Source organism: Nicotiana tomentosiformis, chromosome 2 (assembly GCF_000390325.3).
Source record: "Nicotiana tomentosiformis chromosome 2, ASM39032v3, whole genome shotgun sequence".
In the NCBI taxonomy this organism is placed as follows: Eukaryota; Viridiplantae; Streptophyta; class Magnoliopsida; order Solanales; family Solanaceae; genus Nicotiana; species Nicotiana tomentosiformis.
Window position 1 is genome coordinate 106,218,450 of NC_090813.1, and position 19,212 is coordinate 106,237,661.

Consider the following 19,212-nt stretch of genomic DNA (forward strand, 5'->3'; position numbering starts at 1 on the left):
TGCTTCTTAAGAAATGCGAGGTATGGGGCGGATGCAGCTTAGAAGCATCAAATTCAGCTGAATTTATTACTTTCGATGCAGAATGTAATTTATATATAAAAATTCATTAAAATTATAATAAATAATAGATATGAGTTCATAATTTTAAAAATATAATGATTTCAATATAAAAAAACCTTAAAGATTTAACTCATAAAACTTACGTCATGTGTCCGTCTCTGTGCAAGGTTAAATCCAAATTAATTAAGTGGCTAGCTTGAATCTCAGGAAAGTCTAACAAATGTCACTTAAAGAAAAGAAAATCTAAACTAGCTGAGAAATAGGGGGCACTTTTAACAGAATTTACTGATCTTTTAGCCTAGAGATTAATTTCATAATAGTGTTTACCAAATAAAATGATACAGTTTAATTTGTTACGTGATTTGTAAACAAGCGAACTAATTTGATCCAAAAAAGATAAATAAATAATATTAAAGACAAGACTTAGCGTAAAAATCAAAGGAAATTGCAGGTCTGGCTCCGGGAACGATATCTCCGAGGACAGAAATAATAGTAATATAAAGCAAAAAGTAAAGTTATATTATTTAGCTTGAGAATAGAATGTAACATAAGTTTTGCCCAAGATTTTCATCTCTTACGATGGCTGTTGAGCCTACTATTTATAACCAGACATAGGGAAACAAGATCCTACGATTGAGCCCCTCTTAAATGACAATAAATGGGGCCATTGATGAGTACGTAACGACATGCTATGAATGCAAATATTCTCTTAAACGGCTGCCCATTTAATGCAATGAAATGTTCTTTATTAAATGCTTTACGATGGCAAGCATTCGATCTGCTCACGTTGATTGTGCTTTCTTCGGGGTTCATCAGATACCAATGGTAGTTGTCGTTCCTAGTATTGGTTGTTAGTTGTTACTCGATTCATCTTCTGCCTGTCTTCGATTCCAGGTGTCGCTCTATTATTCGAACCAATTTTACCCTATACAATAAGCAACATCAGTCTGTGGCAATTTTAGTATAAAGCATTGATGATTTTCTGCTTCTTTTTTGAAAGCGTGTGTGGAGCACATGGCTGTGAAGTGTGACCAAAAGATGCAAGATTGTTTCCACTACTAACTTATCGTTGTTACGAAATAAAAGCAATTTAGTAAAATATGAATAAGAAATGGAGATAGAGAGAAGGAAGTGATTTTCTTCTACAATCATAACTCCATAAGTATTAGAGTAGTGTGAGTTATGAAAATAATAGAGAAGAGTAGACATCCATCATAAATTAATTTTTCTTATAACACTCCCCCTTGGATGTCCATAGATAATGTGTCTCGTTAAAACCTTATTAGAAAAAAACCTTATGGAAAACAAATACCTAATGAAGGAAAAGGAGTACACATATTTAGAAATATGCCTTTTGGTTGCCTCGTTAAAAATTTTGCACGAAACATCCAATGGGACAAAACCTTGTAAGGGAAAAAGAGTACAACACGTATTAACTCCCCCTGATGAGAGCATCAATTCACATCCTTGAGCTTTCTCATCCCAATCTTATACACTAGTTTCTTGAAGGTTGACGTCGGTAGAGATTTGGTAAACAAATCAGCCATATTATCACTTGAACGAATCTGTTGCACATTGATATCACCATTCTTTTGAATATCATCACTACTAAAAAAGGGCCAATTTCCGACCGAAAAATTCTGACCAGAAAAAGCAGTCAAAAATTTCTGACGGAATCGGTCGGAAATTGCATAAAAATATATTTTTAAATTTTTAATAATAGTTACGACTGATATTCCGTTTATATCCGTCGTAAATTTTGGCGAAAAATACCGCGTAACAGTTAGCGACCAATTCGGTTGGAAACAATTAAAAAAAATTAAAAACGTGCGACCGATTCAGTCGGAATGTTGTATTAAAATGGGGTTTGACCATTTAACCTAATTTCCGACAAAAATCGATCGGAATTTTTTTATTAACCCCCCCCCCCCCTTTCTTTTTTCTTTCCCTCTTTTGTTCTTTCTCTCTTCTCTCTCTCTTACTCAAACCTCCCCAAACCACTGCTTCCATCACAAATTCTCCACCGGCGACGCCGCCCCGCTTCAGTTCCACCGGCGACGACCCTCCACTGCCAGGTAAGTTTCCCTCACCCTCATTTTTCTCCTTCCTTTAGTTATATAGCCTATAGCTTATTTTTTTGATTTTTTGTTTTTGTTTGGAGATTTTTCTGTTTTTTTAGTTTTGTAATAATTTAGTTTTGGCAAACAATCTATGAAATTTGTGATGTATTCCCTTGTTTTTAGTTTTTTTAGTCTTAGTTTTGGTATTTAATCTTTATTTTTAGATTTTTTAGTTTTAGTTTTGGTATTCCCTTGAATCCATCATAAATTATGCTCTTTAAATTAAATGCCTTAATTTTTATATTCTATTTGAATTCTTTAATTTTTATATGTTGAAATAGTTTAAATAATTTTTGATTAATTACGACTATTTCTTTTGTTTGAGAAATCATTAGTTAATTTGGATTATATGAACATTTAAGAAGCTATTCAAATTTAATCATTATATTTACAGACTTATATTATTTAGAATAGGGATTAATGTGAGATTTCGAGTGTTAAAAAATATTTATTTAAAAAATAAAATATATCAATTCAAGTGTTTTGACACAATGATATGTTTATATCTAAAACTAACCTTTGAAAGAGTATAACTTTGTAACCAGTTTAAATTAATCAAATTATTTTAAATATCTCATTTCTAGATTTCTATTTGTGTAGATGAAATTTGTGTATCGTAGATGGATGTATAATAGGAATCGTCCTAATCGTGCGGGGTTGATGGATGAATTTATTTAAGGGGTTGCTGAATTTATTGCTTAGGCTCAAACACTTGATAATTTTCTTATTGGAGGAAGGATTAGGTGTTCTTGTGTGAAATGTAAGTGTGTTAAGTTATTGAAATCAGACAAAGTTAAAGTTCATCTATACAAGAAAAGGTTTGTAGAAAATTATTACATATGAACTGTTCACGGGGAGAATCATGCTAGTTTAGATGATGTTAACTTTCATAATTCTTTTGGTGGTGAGGGTAGCCCCATTGCGGAGCGTAATGTTGAAAATTTTCGATATAATAAAATGACGAGGGATGCTTTTGAGATGTTTCCTGGGGTTCAATCCGAACCAAATAATGAGGCTAAGTATTTCTATGAACAGTTAGAGGAAGCTAGTCGTCCATTGTATGAAGGCTCAGTGCATTCCAAGTTATCTGTTGCGGTTAGATTGCTAAGTATTAAATCGGATAGTTCTATATCCCAAGCGGGCATGGATTCTATTATTGGGCTTATGAATGAACTTAATCTGAGTAACATTGACTTACCAAAAATTTTCTACACTGCTAAGAAATTGGTTTCTAAGTTGGGTCTTTCATCAGAGAGAATTGATTGTTGTGAGAAAGGTTGCATGTTATTCTATAAGGATGATGCATCACTAGAGAACTGTAAATTTTGTAATCAGTCTCGTGTTAAGGAAGTCACAAATGCCAATACAAAAAAGAAAGGTCCAGTTAAAGCGATGCGTTGCTTACCTCTTATACCTAGGTTAAAGCGGTTGTATACATCAATGAGCTATGCTCCTTATATGAGATGGCACTATGAACATGGAAGGCCACCCGGTATTCTTTGCCATCCGTCAGATGGAGAAGCATGGAAGCATTTCGATAGGGTGTTCCCCGAGTTTGCTAGTGAACCAAGAAACATTAAGTTGGGATTATGCACAAATGGATTTACTCCATTTGCTGTCTCTGCTGCACCATATTCATGTTGGCCAGTGTTTGTTACCCCGTATAATCTTTCACCCGAGTTGTGTATGACAAGTCTATATATGTTCCTAACTTGTATTGTTCCAGGTCCACGCAATTCGAAAAAGTTTGATTGATGTATACTTGCAGCTTTTGATTGATGAGTTACAATTATTATGGTATCAAGGTGTGGAAACATATGATATATCAACTAAACAAAACTTCAGATTGCATGTTGCTTTGATGTGGACTATAAATGATTTTCCTGCTTATGGAATGTTGTCTGGGTGGTCGACTGTTGGAAAGTTAGCTTGCCCTTGCTGTATGGAAGACACAAAAGCATTTACTTTGAAACATGGAGGTAAAAATAGGTGATGTAGCTCAAAATTGGGCAGAATTCTGCCCAGTTTTACAGAAAATTCCGACTGATTTCCGACAAAAACAGTCGGACAACTGCCCAGATTTTTCCAACAATTCCCAGATTTCTGACCGATTCGGTCGGAAATGTTTTTAAAAAAATTAATATTTAAAGGTTTTCGACGGATTTCGTCGGAAATTAAATAAAATTTATTTTTTAATTAGTAGTTTTCGATCGATTTGGTCAAAAATTATATATTTATATTATTTAATTTTAAATAAATAATTATTTTTATTTATATTATTACGACGGATTCAGTCGGTAAATTCCGACCACTTTGGTCGAAAATTTGAAAATATTTGGTCGTCTGACCTTTTGAACGTTCCGACTAATTTGGTTGAAAATCATCGACGGATTCAGTCGGAAATAGTTTTCCGATCAACTGTTTTTCGACCGACCAATTTTGGTGTGAAAGTAGTCGGAAATTCGTGATTTTCGGTCGATTTCCGACCGTTTTGGCCGTTGGAATTCTACCATTTTTCAGTAGTGCATGTGTGAAAAATAACTTTGGTAAAATGTGCTTTGTCATATCTCCTTTTATGAATTCTCCCTTCAATTGGGCTATGCATGCTGCATTATCTTCATGCAAAATTGTGGGTAGTTTGTCACACTTCAAACCATATTTATCTCGAATAAGATGTATTATAGATCTCAACCATACACATTCTTGACTTGCTTCATGAATAGCAATTATCTCAGCATGATTAGATGAAGTAGCCACAATTGATTGCTTAGTCGATCGCCAAGATATGGTAGTGCCTCCACATGTAAACATATAGACTGTTTGAGATCGGGCCTTGTGTAGGTCAGATAAATACCCAGCATCGGCATAACCAAGAAGATTGGGATTGCAATCATTGCCATAAAATAAACCCATATCGGTAGTCCCTTTTAGATACCGCAATATATGTTTGATTCCATTCCAATGTCTACTTGTAGGAGTAGAGCTATATCTTGCTAAGACATTAACTGAAAAAGTTATGTGAGGCCTTGTAGTGTTAGCAAGATACATTAGTGTACCAATTACACTAAGATATGGTACTTAGGACCAAAAAGCTCTTCATTATTTTCATGAGGTCGGAATGGATCTTTATTTATATCAAGTGATCTCACAACCATTAGGGTACTCAATGGATGTGCTTTATCCATATAGAATTGCTTTAAAATATTTTCAGTGTATGCTGATTGATGAACAAAAATTCCATCTTTCATATACTTAATTTGTAGACCAAGATAAAATTTTGTCTTTCCAAGATCTTTCATTTCAAATTCTTTCTTTAAACAGTCTACTGCTTTAGGAAGCTCCCCAGGAATTCCAATGATATTTAAATCATCAACATATACGACGATTCTAACAAATTCAGATCCAGATCTTTTTATAAATATACAAGAACAAATTGAATCATTCTTGTACCCTTCTTTCAACAGGTACTCACTCAGGCGATTATATCATATACGCCCTGATTGTTTCAATCCGTAAAAAGATTTTTGAAGCTCTATTTAATAAATTTCTTAGAAACCTTAATATGCTTCAGAACAATTTAAATCCTTCAATGATTTTCATTACACGTATATCAAATTATTCATGTATTGCTAGATTAAAACCTGAAATGACTACATCAACCACGGGAGAACATGTCTCTATATAATCAATCCCCGGATATTTAAAATCTTCTTGTGACACAAGTCGTGTTTATGTCTATCGACTTGACTCTTTTCAAACAATAACACATTTATACCTCCACTGGCTTTATACTTTCAGGTGTTGGGATTATCCGTCCAACTTCACATTTTTCAGGTGAAGTCAATTTTAATTACGTATTTTTCATTTGGCCAATCATTTATCAGTCCAAATTTCACGACAGATTTGAGCTCAAGATCCTCGTCAATAATATTGAGTGCTATATTATATTAACAATATCATCGATGATCATTTTATGTGGGTTCCATTATTACCCAATAAAGATATAACTTAATGAGATTTCTTTATCTCATTATTTTCATGTATCTGAGCCTCTCCCATGAGGTCTTATGAAGTGTTATGGCGTGGTGCTCTTCTAGAGCACTTGCCTCCTTATTATTACAATTTTGAACATTTGCTCCTCTCCTTCTTCAAGGAGCTTTAACTTTGGAACCGATTAGTCTATTACGCTTTATGCATGCCATAAAATCTATCCATCAGGGATGTTATTCTATTTGGAGCATTAGTAGCTGAAATATGACATTTAGCTTTGGGTCAGCAAATGCATCTGGCAATAATTTGCAAATGAATTATCACTTGAACTTCAAGTTCATATTTTCTTGTACGAGGATCTATATGCATTCATAATAATTCATTCCACGTATCACTTTTTCAGCTGCCCATTTTCTCCCCCTAATGTTGGGATCACCAACACATATCTTCAACCTTATTTGGAGACCCATCTTTGCATTGTGGTAGAACAATTAAATCATATATCACATTCATATTTCTAGATGGAAATTATTTTGTTCCTGACCCTGAACCAATTGTGATAGGGAGAACATATCATAACTTGTCTAGATACGTACAAGTGCTGTTGTATATTAAATAATACATCACATACCAAATTTTATTTTAGGAGTTTTATTCTCATAACCAATGGTTTTAGCTATAATTGGATAGCTATAATTGGAGGCATACAATTTCTGCTAAACCAACTTGGATTTAAACCAGCATTATCAAGATAAATTATTATAATTTATACTCTGGAACTGTGCTATAATAATTTGAGCAAGCAACCTTGCAAAATTCAAACTGCAAGTTGATAACAAATGCACATGTGACCATAGAATAGATGCATCTATTAAAATCATATTATAGTAAATGGTCCACATGGCAGGTGACTGAGCCCATATATTTATTACCTTTTATTTGTTCCAGAAATCAAGGGATTCAATTTTAACCTCAATTAGTATATCATGAGAATACGCAACATAAGAGAATTCTTTAAGAATCTTTTATTTCTTCAATATATGCCAAGTGAATTCTCATTTAATTTTCGCATCATAATTGAACCATGATGACCAACCGGTTATGCCAACTAATATTTATTTTAGTAAACCTCTAGTTTACTTGTGGCTTGTGATTGCATCATCATACTTATACTTGTGTAGTATAAATAGAAAAAAAATTAGGTAACCTTTTATATTTACCCGGTATGATTATAGTAATATAAAGATATTCAATCTTCTTTTCATTTATAGTCTCAATATGCCAATCACTTTGGTTAATACATTTGAAACTCAAAATGTTTCTTTTGAGACTTACTACAATATCAATGTCATGAACAATTTCATTCATCCGATAGTAACAAATTAATTCTTCCGTAGCTCTTAATTGATATTCTACTGTAAGATCTTTTGTCACACCATCCATATAAAGAATGTCTCTTTCACGGAGAAAATCATATCATAATAAATTGTCATGGTCAAAATCATCATAAGCAAAATCATTTCTTGCTTTAATTTTGCCTTTAATAACTTTTATAAGGCATGCCAAAATATTTTTGGCGTATCACATGTACCCGACCAATGACATATTTATGTAACCATGACGAGTGCAAAATATACACTTAAATTGTGCTCGCTAGTCAAAGATAGTATAGTATAATATCGTGTCCACGGGGATTGGAGTTAAATAGTATTATCACAGTTTGTAGCTAGAGTGCTATCCAGGAGGATCAACAGTTGAGATTTATGTGGTTAATGCTAAAATTTATCTAAGAATCTAAAATCTACAGCTATTGACTAATGACAATCGAAGCAAGGCCTAAGCAAAAGAAGATATCAATGGGAGAAAATGGGATTTTGATAGGATAGGTGTAAGATAATTGTCTGGGATTTACTCTAGATAATTCAGTTCTAATGTTCAAGTGAGTCTCTCGAATTCAATTAATTATCAGTACAATTATTTAGTAGAAACTCCTCTCTCGATTAAGTCTCAACCTCTCAATATGAACCAATTTAAGCTCTGTGAAGATATGCAAGAATGCATAATAGATTGGTCTTTAAAAAAACCTCTTTCGATTATTCTCCTAGCTAGGTTTAATCAATGATTCAACTAGCCTTTTTCGATTACTTAGAAGAATCTATGAACTCAACCAACAATATAATGAAAAGATATCACAAGTTATGCCTCTTTCGATTATAAAAATAAGTGAATATAGATGCAATAATTAAATCTTCTAAAAACGATTCAAGTACATAAAATTAGAGTTATAATCCACAAACAATCATCAATACACCAAATCCATCAAAACCCAAAGGATCTACTCCATAGACATGGAGAAGTTCCTCCCAAATGTAACTAAAGTATAGGAAAACACAAATTCAATCCAAACCCGGAGCTTAAGTGAGGAAGGAATGATGAAATCCTTGTGCTTGTGTTCTTCCAACTCCTCCTTAGCCTCCTTGGCCTCCTTAAGTCGAAATTGTGTCAAATGTCCCGAAAATGGTGTTTTCCCATGTATTTAAGCCATTCCCCAATAATCCCTGGACGAAAATACCCCTTTTTAGCGGAAATTGGACGATACTCTAACAAATTTGTACTACCGCGCCGCATGCCGCGCCGCACCATGCGACGCGGTAGTGGATATTTCCAATACGATTTGTAATTTGAGTTCTGGGCATAATTTGAACTAGCGTGTCGCACAGTGCGTGGCATAGTGCATCGCATTAGTGCAAATTTCTCAGTGTGCGGATTTTGCTTCGATTTTGACATCCAGACTTGGTCCTCGACCCCGAACATGATCCCGGCTTAATCCCTTGGTCTTTTACTCAGATTTCAAAGCTTCAAATCTCTCGAATTAGCTCCATAACATCTACATCGCTCGGAATCACTCCTACAAGGTATAAAACACACAATAAGTACAAAATACTAGCGATTAAAGCTCAAACTCAGTTAAAGTGTAGTAAATTAGAGTGAAATAAGCGACTAAAACATGTAATTATAGCCTACCATCAATACCCCACACTTAAACCATTGCTCGTCCTCGAGCAATCAAACTACACTTAATATAGACACGACATTTTTAAACAACTCTCACAACAATTCACACCAAGAATAATTAAAATTGATTAAGCACAATACCGTAACATCGTAGCTTCAAGATTTGACTCAAAAGCACCACGCATTATTTATAACCCGCTCACTTACTCTAACACAGAGGTCAACGACATTACCTTTCCTTCGTGAATCAAGTGCCCTCACACAACAATAGAGAGTAGTTCCAAAAATAATAAAGCTTAAGAACAATTAAGAACTCAAGACAGAAAGAATTCACTCAGACTTAGAAGTAATATTCATGTGCTATACAAGACGTACCATAAGCTTTCCCGTAATGTATTACTATACAAATTGAGCTCATTCAATCAAGGATCAAGTAGGACTTTATTTGGTTGTAATGTAGGCTACGGGACGGGAACGATACATTTGGATATATTGACTACACCTCCCTAAGCACTTTAATACATACGTTTCATTGTTCAAAACCCCACACATATGTCAAGCCATAACTCCACCTTCACATCAATATACATTAACTCCCAACCTCTTTAAGCACAATTACATCAAGAGTTACCACTATCATGGAATATTTTACACAATCATATAATTAATGTTTTTTTCTTTTTTTTTCTTTTTCAATTCAAGTGGCTCTTACTTTTTTAATACAGTGCACCTTTCTCCTTATTTCATTAGTTCCACTCAAAAGCCAAACCAACACCCCACACTTTAACTTTTACAAAGTTCATAACAAATTCAAGTGCTCGCGGGTGGTAAAAAGGTTCGAATAGATGGTCAATTCAAACAAATGGCTAAGGCTTGCAATGTGGTTGCCAAAGAAATAAGATTCCAGGCTCAAAAGGGGTTAACTAACATACATATCAATTAGGTAGGTACAACATATAACTGGCTCAACAAAGAAACGCCTATATCACTTCCAATACTGAATAAAACTATTATTTCGCTTTGCAAACATACCGGGCAAGTTCTATACATCAAATTCAATGCACAGAATACACGAAACCTCTCACACACATGGCACATAACTCACTCAGGATCGGACTCATCGAGACACTTTAGTCAAAGCAGTTAAGTAAAGTTAAGATCATACAATTTAATGTACTTATACAAGAGTCAAAAACTGAGCATAAGCGTCACAACTAAAGCACTTACTATTCTCAAGGCATAATAAAGTCAAGAGATATTGCTTTCATTTAAAATAACATTACAAGATCTCCTACTCCTAAAATAATAAAACTAACTACACTTGGTTCAAATAAAACCCTTGAAAAAGAACCGCGGCACAAAGAAAAACCAAGGGGAAATTCAGACGTTACCTAACAAAAAAATCTTTTATCTTTTTCTTTCGACTTAATCCCTCAAGAAACCTGTCGAATGACATCCATTGTCAGGAAAAATCAAAAAATTTAAAATTTTCAATCAAATGAATTACAAAAATACACATACACATAGACATTTATGCATTCTATACATATATACATCCCCACCCTACACTTTAAATTGTGTCATATCCCTATGACACACAAATAAAAAGGAAGAGGTAAGGAAATCTTCCCTGAACATCTAGTCGGGGTTTGAGTCGAAGTTGGGCTCCATCCCTCGCGCCCGAACTAGTGCACTCATCCATGTAGATAGCATCTTCTCGGCCTTCTTGGGATACACCCCACACTGTTCTTTCTCACTCACTGTAGCCTTTTCTTTTTCGCCCTTCACTTTCCACACAACACTAGCAGTTAGCTTCTCCCATTTTACCCTCGTTTCTATATCCATCTCAAAAGTCACATTCTCCTCCACTCTAAGCATGAGTTTTCTCTCATGTATATCTAATATTGCTCTACCCTTTGCTAGGAATGGTCTTCCCAAGATGAGAGGGATCTCCTTGTTCTCTTCCATATTAACCACTATGAAATCCACAGGGAATGCAAACTTATCTACCCGAACTAAGACATCTTCAACTATTCCCTCGGGTATTAGAGTCGTTTGGTCTGCCAACTGCAAAGATATTGGTGCAGACCTTATCTCTCCAATCTCCTTCTCTGGTTTTCTATAAATAGATAGATGCATTAAATTAATTAAGGCACCAGAATCACATAGAGACTTATCAAAATTAGTAGTGCCTAAAGAACAAGGTATGGTAAAACTCCATGGATCTCCACACTTTTGTGGGAGTTTGTTTTGCAATATTGCACTGCAATGCTCTGTGAGCTTGGCCACTGAGGTCTCTCTATTTTCCTCTTCTTTGTCAGGATCTCCTTCAAGAACTTGGCATAAGCCGACATTTGTGAGAGCATTTCTGTGAATGGTAGGTTTACATGAACATGTTTCAGCACATCTAGAAATCTCTCAAACTGTTTGTCCTGCTTTTCTCTACTTAGCTTTTGGGGAAAAGGTAGTGCAGGCATATGCTTGCTAGCCTCAGGTTCCTCTCTTCTCGAGTTTTCTTCCTTCTTTTTTTTGACACCACTTTTCAGCTGCTCCCCGCTTTCTTTTTTATGTCTCATATCCTTGTGGATTGGGTGAGATCTTTCAACACTTGCCCACTTCTCAAAGTTATAACATTCACTATTTCTTTGGGATTTATTTCTGTATCAGATGGGAGTGTTCCTGGAGCTCTCTCAGACATTAGAGTAGCTAAGTGCCCAACCTGTCTTTCTAGGCTTCGAAAAGATATACCTAATTCTTTGATAGCTGCATCATGGGCATCAAGCCACTCATTCGTCTTGATAATAAAGGTCTTCATAAGATCTTCCATGTTGGGTTGATTCGACTGTGGAGGTTGATACTTTTGCCTCTGCTGATTTTGAAAACCTAGAGCTCCTTGTTCCTCGAATCTGGGGTTGTTTTGTTGCCATGCATTTGCAGTACCCTAGGTGAAATCCATGAAAACCTGGGGTGCCTCTGACCCATTGCATTAAAATTATAGTTTCCTACAACATTCACTTCCTCAGTTGAGGCTTGACACTCATGAGTTGGGTGTCCTCTTCCACATATATTACAAGTTGCATGGTGTACATTTTGCATCGAAGCTACAATTAGCTTTCGTATTTATTTAGACATAGCATCAAGTTGTACTTGCGCAGATAATAGTAGCATCAACTTGGTGAACACCAGTTGATTTTCTTCTTTCTACACTATCAGACGGCCACTGATTAGCATCTTCGGATAACTCATTGAGAATTGTAACTATCTCCTCTGGAGTCTTCTTCATAAAGGGGCCTCCAACTGCATTGCTCAATGTTCTACGCGAGGTCGGTGTCAATCCATCCCAAAAATCCTGGAGTTGCATCCAGAGTTTAATTCCACTATGTTGACACCTTCTAACTATCTCCTTAAACCTCTCCCATGCTTCAAAAATAGTTTCATTCTCTTTTTGGCAGAAGTTATTGATTTCTCTTCTAAACTTGCCTGTCTTAGCTGAGGAGAAATATTTATCAAAAACTTTTCTGGTCATTTCCTCCCATGTTCTAATTGACCCATTTGGCAAGCTTCGAAGCCACTGTTTTGCCTCATCTTTAAGTGAAAAAGGGAATGCCCTTAAATACACTGCATCTTGTGACACCCCATTATATTGAAAGGTGTTCATAATCTACTCGAAGTCCATAAGATGTGTGTTTGGATCTTTGTCCATCTTCCCTATGAAAACGCAGCTATTTTGAATGGTTTGAAGCAAACCTTGATTCAACTCAAAATTATTGGTTGCAATTGGAGGTGGTCTAACACTTGACAATCCTTGATTGTAGATTGGTCTGGCATAGTCACCCAATGCTCTACCAAGCCTTGGTACCGCATTCTTGAACTGGTCTTCAATCAAGGGTCGATTTAGATTGAATCTTCGACCCCTTTTGTTTACGATAGTTTCCTCAGCAGCTCTATGGGATGCCTTAGTAGCTATTCTTGCAGCTGCCTCTACCTCATTGTCATCGTTATTATCCATGTATTCTTGGTTTGAAGGTTTCCCCAAGAACCTTACGGTGAACTCTTTCTCCTTTCTTAGTTGTCGCGGGTGTTTTTCCAATTCCAGGTTGTAGGGTATTACTTCTTTACAAGAAGATCGTGTCATACACTATGGACTTAACATGTTGCCCTGCACACGGAGGAGAAACCCGTAAAGAACAAAATAAAAGTAAAAAAAAATAAAATAAATTCTTGAATTAGCACTACAAACTATTTCAAACACTATTGATTGCCAATCCCCGGCAACTACACCAAAATTTAACGAGCGCAAAACACATACTTAAATTGTGCTCGCTAGTCAAAGATAATATAGTATAATATCGTGTCCACAACGATTGGAGTCAAATAGTATTATCGTAGTTTGTAGCTAGAGTGCTATCCAGGAGGATCAACAGTTGAGATTTATATGATTAATACTAAAATTTATCTAAGAATCTAAAATCTACATCTATTGACTAATGACAATCGAAGCAAGGCCTAAGCAAAAGAAAATATCAATGGGAGAAAATGGGGGTTTTTATAGGATAGGCGCAAGATAATTGCCTGGGATTTAACTCTAGATAATTCACTTCTAATGTTAAAGTGAATCTCTGGAATTCACTTAATTATCAGTACAATTGTTTAGTAGAAACTTCTCTCTCGATTAAGTCTCAACCTCTCAATATGAACCAATTTAAGCTCTGTGAAGATATGCAAGAATACGTAATGGATCGGTCTTTAGGAAAATCTCTTTCGATTATTCTCCTAACTAGGTTTAATCAATAATTCAACTAGCCTCTTTCGATTACTTAGAAGAATCTATGAACTCAACCAACAATATAATACAAAGATATCACAAGTTTGCCTCTTTCGATGACAAGAACAAGTGAATATAGATGCAACAATTAAATCTTCCAAAATGAGTCAAATACATAAAATTAGAGTTATAATCCACAAACAATCATCAATACACCAAATCCATCAAAACCCAAAAGGATCTATTCCATAGACATGGAGAAGTTCTTCACAAATATAACTAAAGTATAGGAAAACATAAATTCAATCCATACCCGGATCTTGAGTGAGGAAGGAATGATGAAATCCTTGTGCTTGTGTTCTTCCAACTCCTCCTTAGCCTCCTTAGGTCGAAATTGTATCAAAAGTCACGAAAATGGTATTTTCCCGTGTATTTAAGCCATCCCCCAATAAACCTAGGACGAAAATACTCTTTTTAGCGAAAATTGGACGATACTCTAATAAATTTGTACTACCGCGCCGCATGTTGCGCCGCACCATGCGATGCGGTAGTGGATATTTCCAGTACGATTTGCAATTTGAGTTCTAGGTAGAATTTGCACTAACGCATAGCACAGTGCATGGCATAGCGTGTCGCATTAGTGCAAATTTCTCAGTGTACGGATTTTGCTTCGATTTTGACATCCAGACTTGGTCCTCGACCCCGAACACGATCCCGGCTTAATCCCTTGAGCTTTTACTCAGACTTCAAAGCTCCAAATCTTTCGAATTATCTCCATAACATCTACATTACTCGGAATCACTCCTACAAGGCATAAAATACACAATAAGTGCAAAACACTAGAGATTAAAGCTCAAACTCAGTTAAAGTGCAGTAAGTTAGAGTTAAATAAGCGACTAAAATATGTAATTATAGCCTACCATCAAACCACACAATAATATTTATTCTCTTTATTTCATTCAAACCTTCCTTAGAGGTGAGTTGTGTGGTATTGATCCTATCATGCATTCCATGTCTTTATTCATTACTTTTATCACATATTGCCACATTCACCTTTAGGAATGGATCTGCATTCTCAATGCTTATCATAAGTCATATTCTCTTCAAGGAATGAATCATAATCAGCAGCGTGCTTTATTATTTTTCATACCAATTTGATGGTAAATATTGCCTTCACACTTTGAAGGACTATTTTGAGAACCCTTATTGTTCTCCTTTTTAAAATCATAGTGATGACTATTATTATTTTGATCTTTGGAACGACCACGTTCATTGGTCAATCACTTGTCTTCATTTAGACTTATTATGCGCCGTTACCATATTCACTTTAAGAATGGAGCAAATCTAAGTGGGACAATCTTCATGCCTTTTTCATGAAAAATATATTATTTTTCTGTAATCATCATTACGTCATCAATATGTCATCAACTCTTACCCATATAAGGGCATGTTAGGCCATAATAAGTTGGGGCTCAAAGCCAACTCTTATAATCACGGTGCACCGGGACTCACACCCGACGCCTTACCCTTATGGTGCATTGGGATTTGAACCCACCGTCTTATCCTTATATAACGTTTATCACAAATTGTCTGATTCACTTCAGGGAATGTACCATAATTTTACATAGCATAAATTCAAACTTTAGTAAGTTCAACATATTAAACACTATGATAAAAATAAGTGAATTAAAAATGATAAGGAATATTATCAATGATAATTTTTGTCTTGTAAATACTCATGTACTAATATACTATATGTAAACTTATCAAAATATATTATTTAGATATAATACTATATATCATGAACTACCATTTTATTAATCATAAATTAATCCAAAGTGTAATGAGATATATTCTACTCCAGAAAACAAGAAAGCTTAATCATTGTTACTAGCATATTCTGTATTTACATAAAATATGTCCTAATAGACTAGCTAGATATAAACCTTGATGATATTACCTTATCTAAGTATTAGTTAATGCACACTGCATCTAGTAGTACATTAAATAAATAATTTTCAAATTATTGGTTCATACATATGAAAAATAGTAAAGACTATTATAATTAACACATAGCATTTCGTGCAAATAAAAAGCCATGGAAACCAAATGACACATGCATATGACTAGTAATTTTGAACATAACTAAAAAGAATTAAAAATATCCAGCAAGCTAAGTCATCTCACTATTCTTGCAAAAGAGAAACTGTTCATATCTAGATCGACAAGAAATTAACTTACTCTTTTAGGAAGGAGATAATACCTTATAAAAATAGATATCTTAATTAGTAAGAGCATCGTGCTGATAACGTGTTATGAAATAAAAGCAATTTAGTAAAACATGAACAAGAAATGGAAATAGAGAGAAGCAAAAGATTTTCTTCTTCAAATTGTGTATATTTTTCTATCTATTACAAGGCCTTTATATAGGCATGAAAAGTGAAGAATCAATATTGTAAATATGTCATTGAATATGTCATTAAGCATTTGAGAGGAAGATCATGGAGGAAGATCACAAATTTACAATCATAACTCCATAAATATTAGAGTAATGTGAGTTATGAAGATAACAGAGAAGATTAGACATCCACCATAAATTAATTTTTCTTATAACATGTTAACGGGAGCCCATCTCCAGACCCAATAATAGCTGATACCCGATAGCCCACTTAGCTTTATTATAACTTTTATTTCTTATATTTTAGTCCATGCATTTTTTACTAATAGCTCATGTATGTATAGTAGGAGAACTATCTAGAAAGAGATCAGATTCATTTTTTATATCTTCTGTACATTTTTCGATGAAATAAACTCTCTCTTCTCTCTTTATATTTTATAGGGTTTTCTTCTGTAAAATCCTTTCTCACAACTCGATTTCTTACACTAACATGGTATCAGAGCAAGAAATCAATGATCCTTGTCCTCCTCTTTCGACCAATGGTACCCTCATCGATTTCCATGGAAATTTTCTTTTCCGTCGATCTCCATCTCTTCTCGCGTTTTGTTGTGGAGATTTGGGCTACGGTATTTTCTAGCTATGCATTGCATCCATTTTGAACTTCTCACGGTGATTTCTGGTATTTTCCTTTGAAGATCTCCGGTACTTGTTCATTCTCACTGATTTCAGCGGTTAACTCTGTCTCAAGGCCTTACCTTCTTTAGGTTGCAAAGAAGGACGGTAACATTCTCCTTAACCCTGCTGCATATTGGTGAAAATCGAGTACTTTTTTGTATCAATTTTAGGAATTTTACAATTCTAGGGTTTAATCATAGGAAGTCCAGATGTTAGTTTTTCTTCTGTGTTAGATGGTTTTGATGACTTTACTATACATCCATCTCACCCATTCTATGTACATCCATCTGATAGTCCTGGTGCACACTTAGTATCTCTACCTTTCGATGGGAATGGTTTCGTCATTTGGCGTAAAATATGCTTACTGCTCTATCTGCTAAGAACAAACTAGGGCTCATAACTAGAAAAACTACTAAACCTCAAATTGACTCTCCTTATTACTCCTTCTGGGAAAGATGCAACGACATGGTAATTGCATGGATAACAAATTCATTATCTAAAGACATAGAAAACAGTGTCATGGGGTTTGATACTGCTAAAGACATTTGGGATGATATTAATGAAAGATTTGGTACATCAAATGGTTCAAAATATATTCAAATACAAAGGGAAATCAATGTTGCTTCCCAAGGTCCTTTAGATATTTCCACTTACTTTACAAAATTGAAGGGTCTTTGGGATGAACTTAGTACTGCCTATGTAGGACCAGTGTATACTTGTGGAGCCTTACCAAAATTTATTGAACAACAGAAAATATACCAATTCCTTAGTGGTTTAAATGAGTCCTATTCCACTTGCAAGAGTAATATTCTGATGATGCCATCCCTTCCATCCCTAAGTAAAGCCTATTCTATGCTTCAACATGATGAAAAGCACAAGGAGACTTCAGCTCATATCTCCAGCTTCTCAAATGAGTCAGCCTCATTCAATGCTTCTAGCAGCCCTGTTCAGGCACTTGCTAGATCTTTTACTCAAAGGTTCCAGTTTGAACAAAAGATAGACTCAGGTTTTTCCTCTCAATTGTCTTGCAAATACTGCAAAAAGACTTGTCATACTATTGAGAAATGTTACAAACTTCACGGGTTTTCCCCTGACTTCAAGTTCACCAAAGGCAAAAGGTCTGCTGCTTGTATGCAATCTGAAGGTCCTTTTCATCATCATACTCACATTGATGAACAGCCTTCTGAGACCACTGGTCATGGCCTCAGCAAGGAGCAATATGACCATCTTATGACCCTTTTTCAACAGCTCAATCATCCTCCTATCATACATCCTGAAACTCCTGGTTCAAAAAACATTGGTTTTGCTCACTTTGCTTGTGTGTTTAATCATTCTGAACATTCTGCTGCTTTTCATGCATGTGTAGTTTCAAACTTAGGTTCAAATCCTTGGATTCTAGATTCAAATGCTACTAACCACATAACACCACACAAACACCTTTTTAATCAACTTAACACCACTCACTACTCCTTTATTAATAACTCTGCCTAATGGATATAAAGTGAAAGTCATATCTATTGGATCTATACAACTCAGGCCAGATATGATTTTACATAATGTTTTGTTAGTTCCTTCTTTTCATTTCAATCTCATATTTATTCATAAACTCCTTGTTCAATTCAGATGCATTGCAACTCTTACCATTTCTGCCTGCATTTTACAGGGCCCTTCTCTGAGGAGGCCACTGAAAATTGGTAAAGCTGCAAATGGGTTGTACTTCTTGCACCCTGCCATGACTTCATCCACTATGCCTGCTATTTCTCCTCCTATCACTGTTTCTAATCCTGTTCAATGCAATAATTCTAGTGCATCTTATAATGTTCAATCTACTCCTGCTAATGTTTCTTTTACCCATTGTACTAGTACTTCTTCTGATATTAAAAAAAATGATGTGATTGGCATCAAAGATTGGGACATGTTCCTTTTAATATAATGAAATTTATCTCTTTTTTATCTGGTAAGATTTTATCTAAACAAATATTTTTTTGTGATGTTTGCCCATTGGCAAGACAACAAAAATTGCCATTCTCTGACAGCTCTATTCATTCCTCTACTCCTTTCTAGCTTATTCATATTGACATCTGGGGTCCATACAATACTCAGACCTATAATGGGTTTAGGTATTTTTTGACCTTGGTGGATGACTTCTCCAGAGTCACCTGGACTCGTCTACTGTCATGCAAGAGCAA

At 35.0% G+C, this 19,212-nt stretch overlaps 1 non-coding gene across 1 annotated transcript; it reads left to right on the forward strand.

Annotated features, from left to right (window-relative positions):
- The first annotated feature begins 12,556 nt into the window (after positions 1 to 12,556).
- On the forward strand, positions 12,557 to 12,663 carry LOC117278919 (small nucleolar RNA R71). Its single transcript, XR_004509279.1, has one exon. It is a non-coding gene; the product is annotated as a small nucleolar RNA R71 (small nucleolar RNA).
- The last annotated feature ends 6,549 nt before the right edge of the window (positions 12,664 to 19,212 follow it).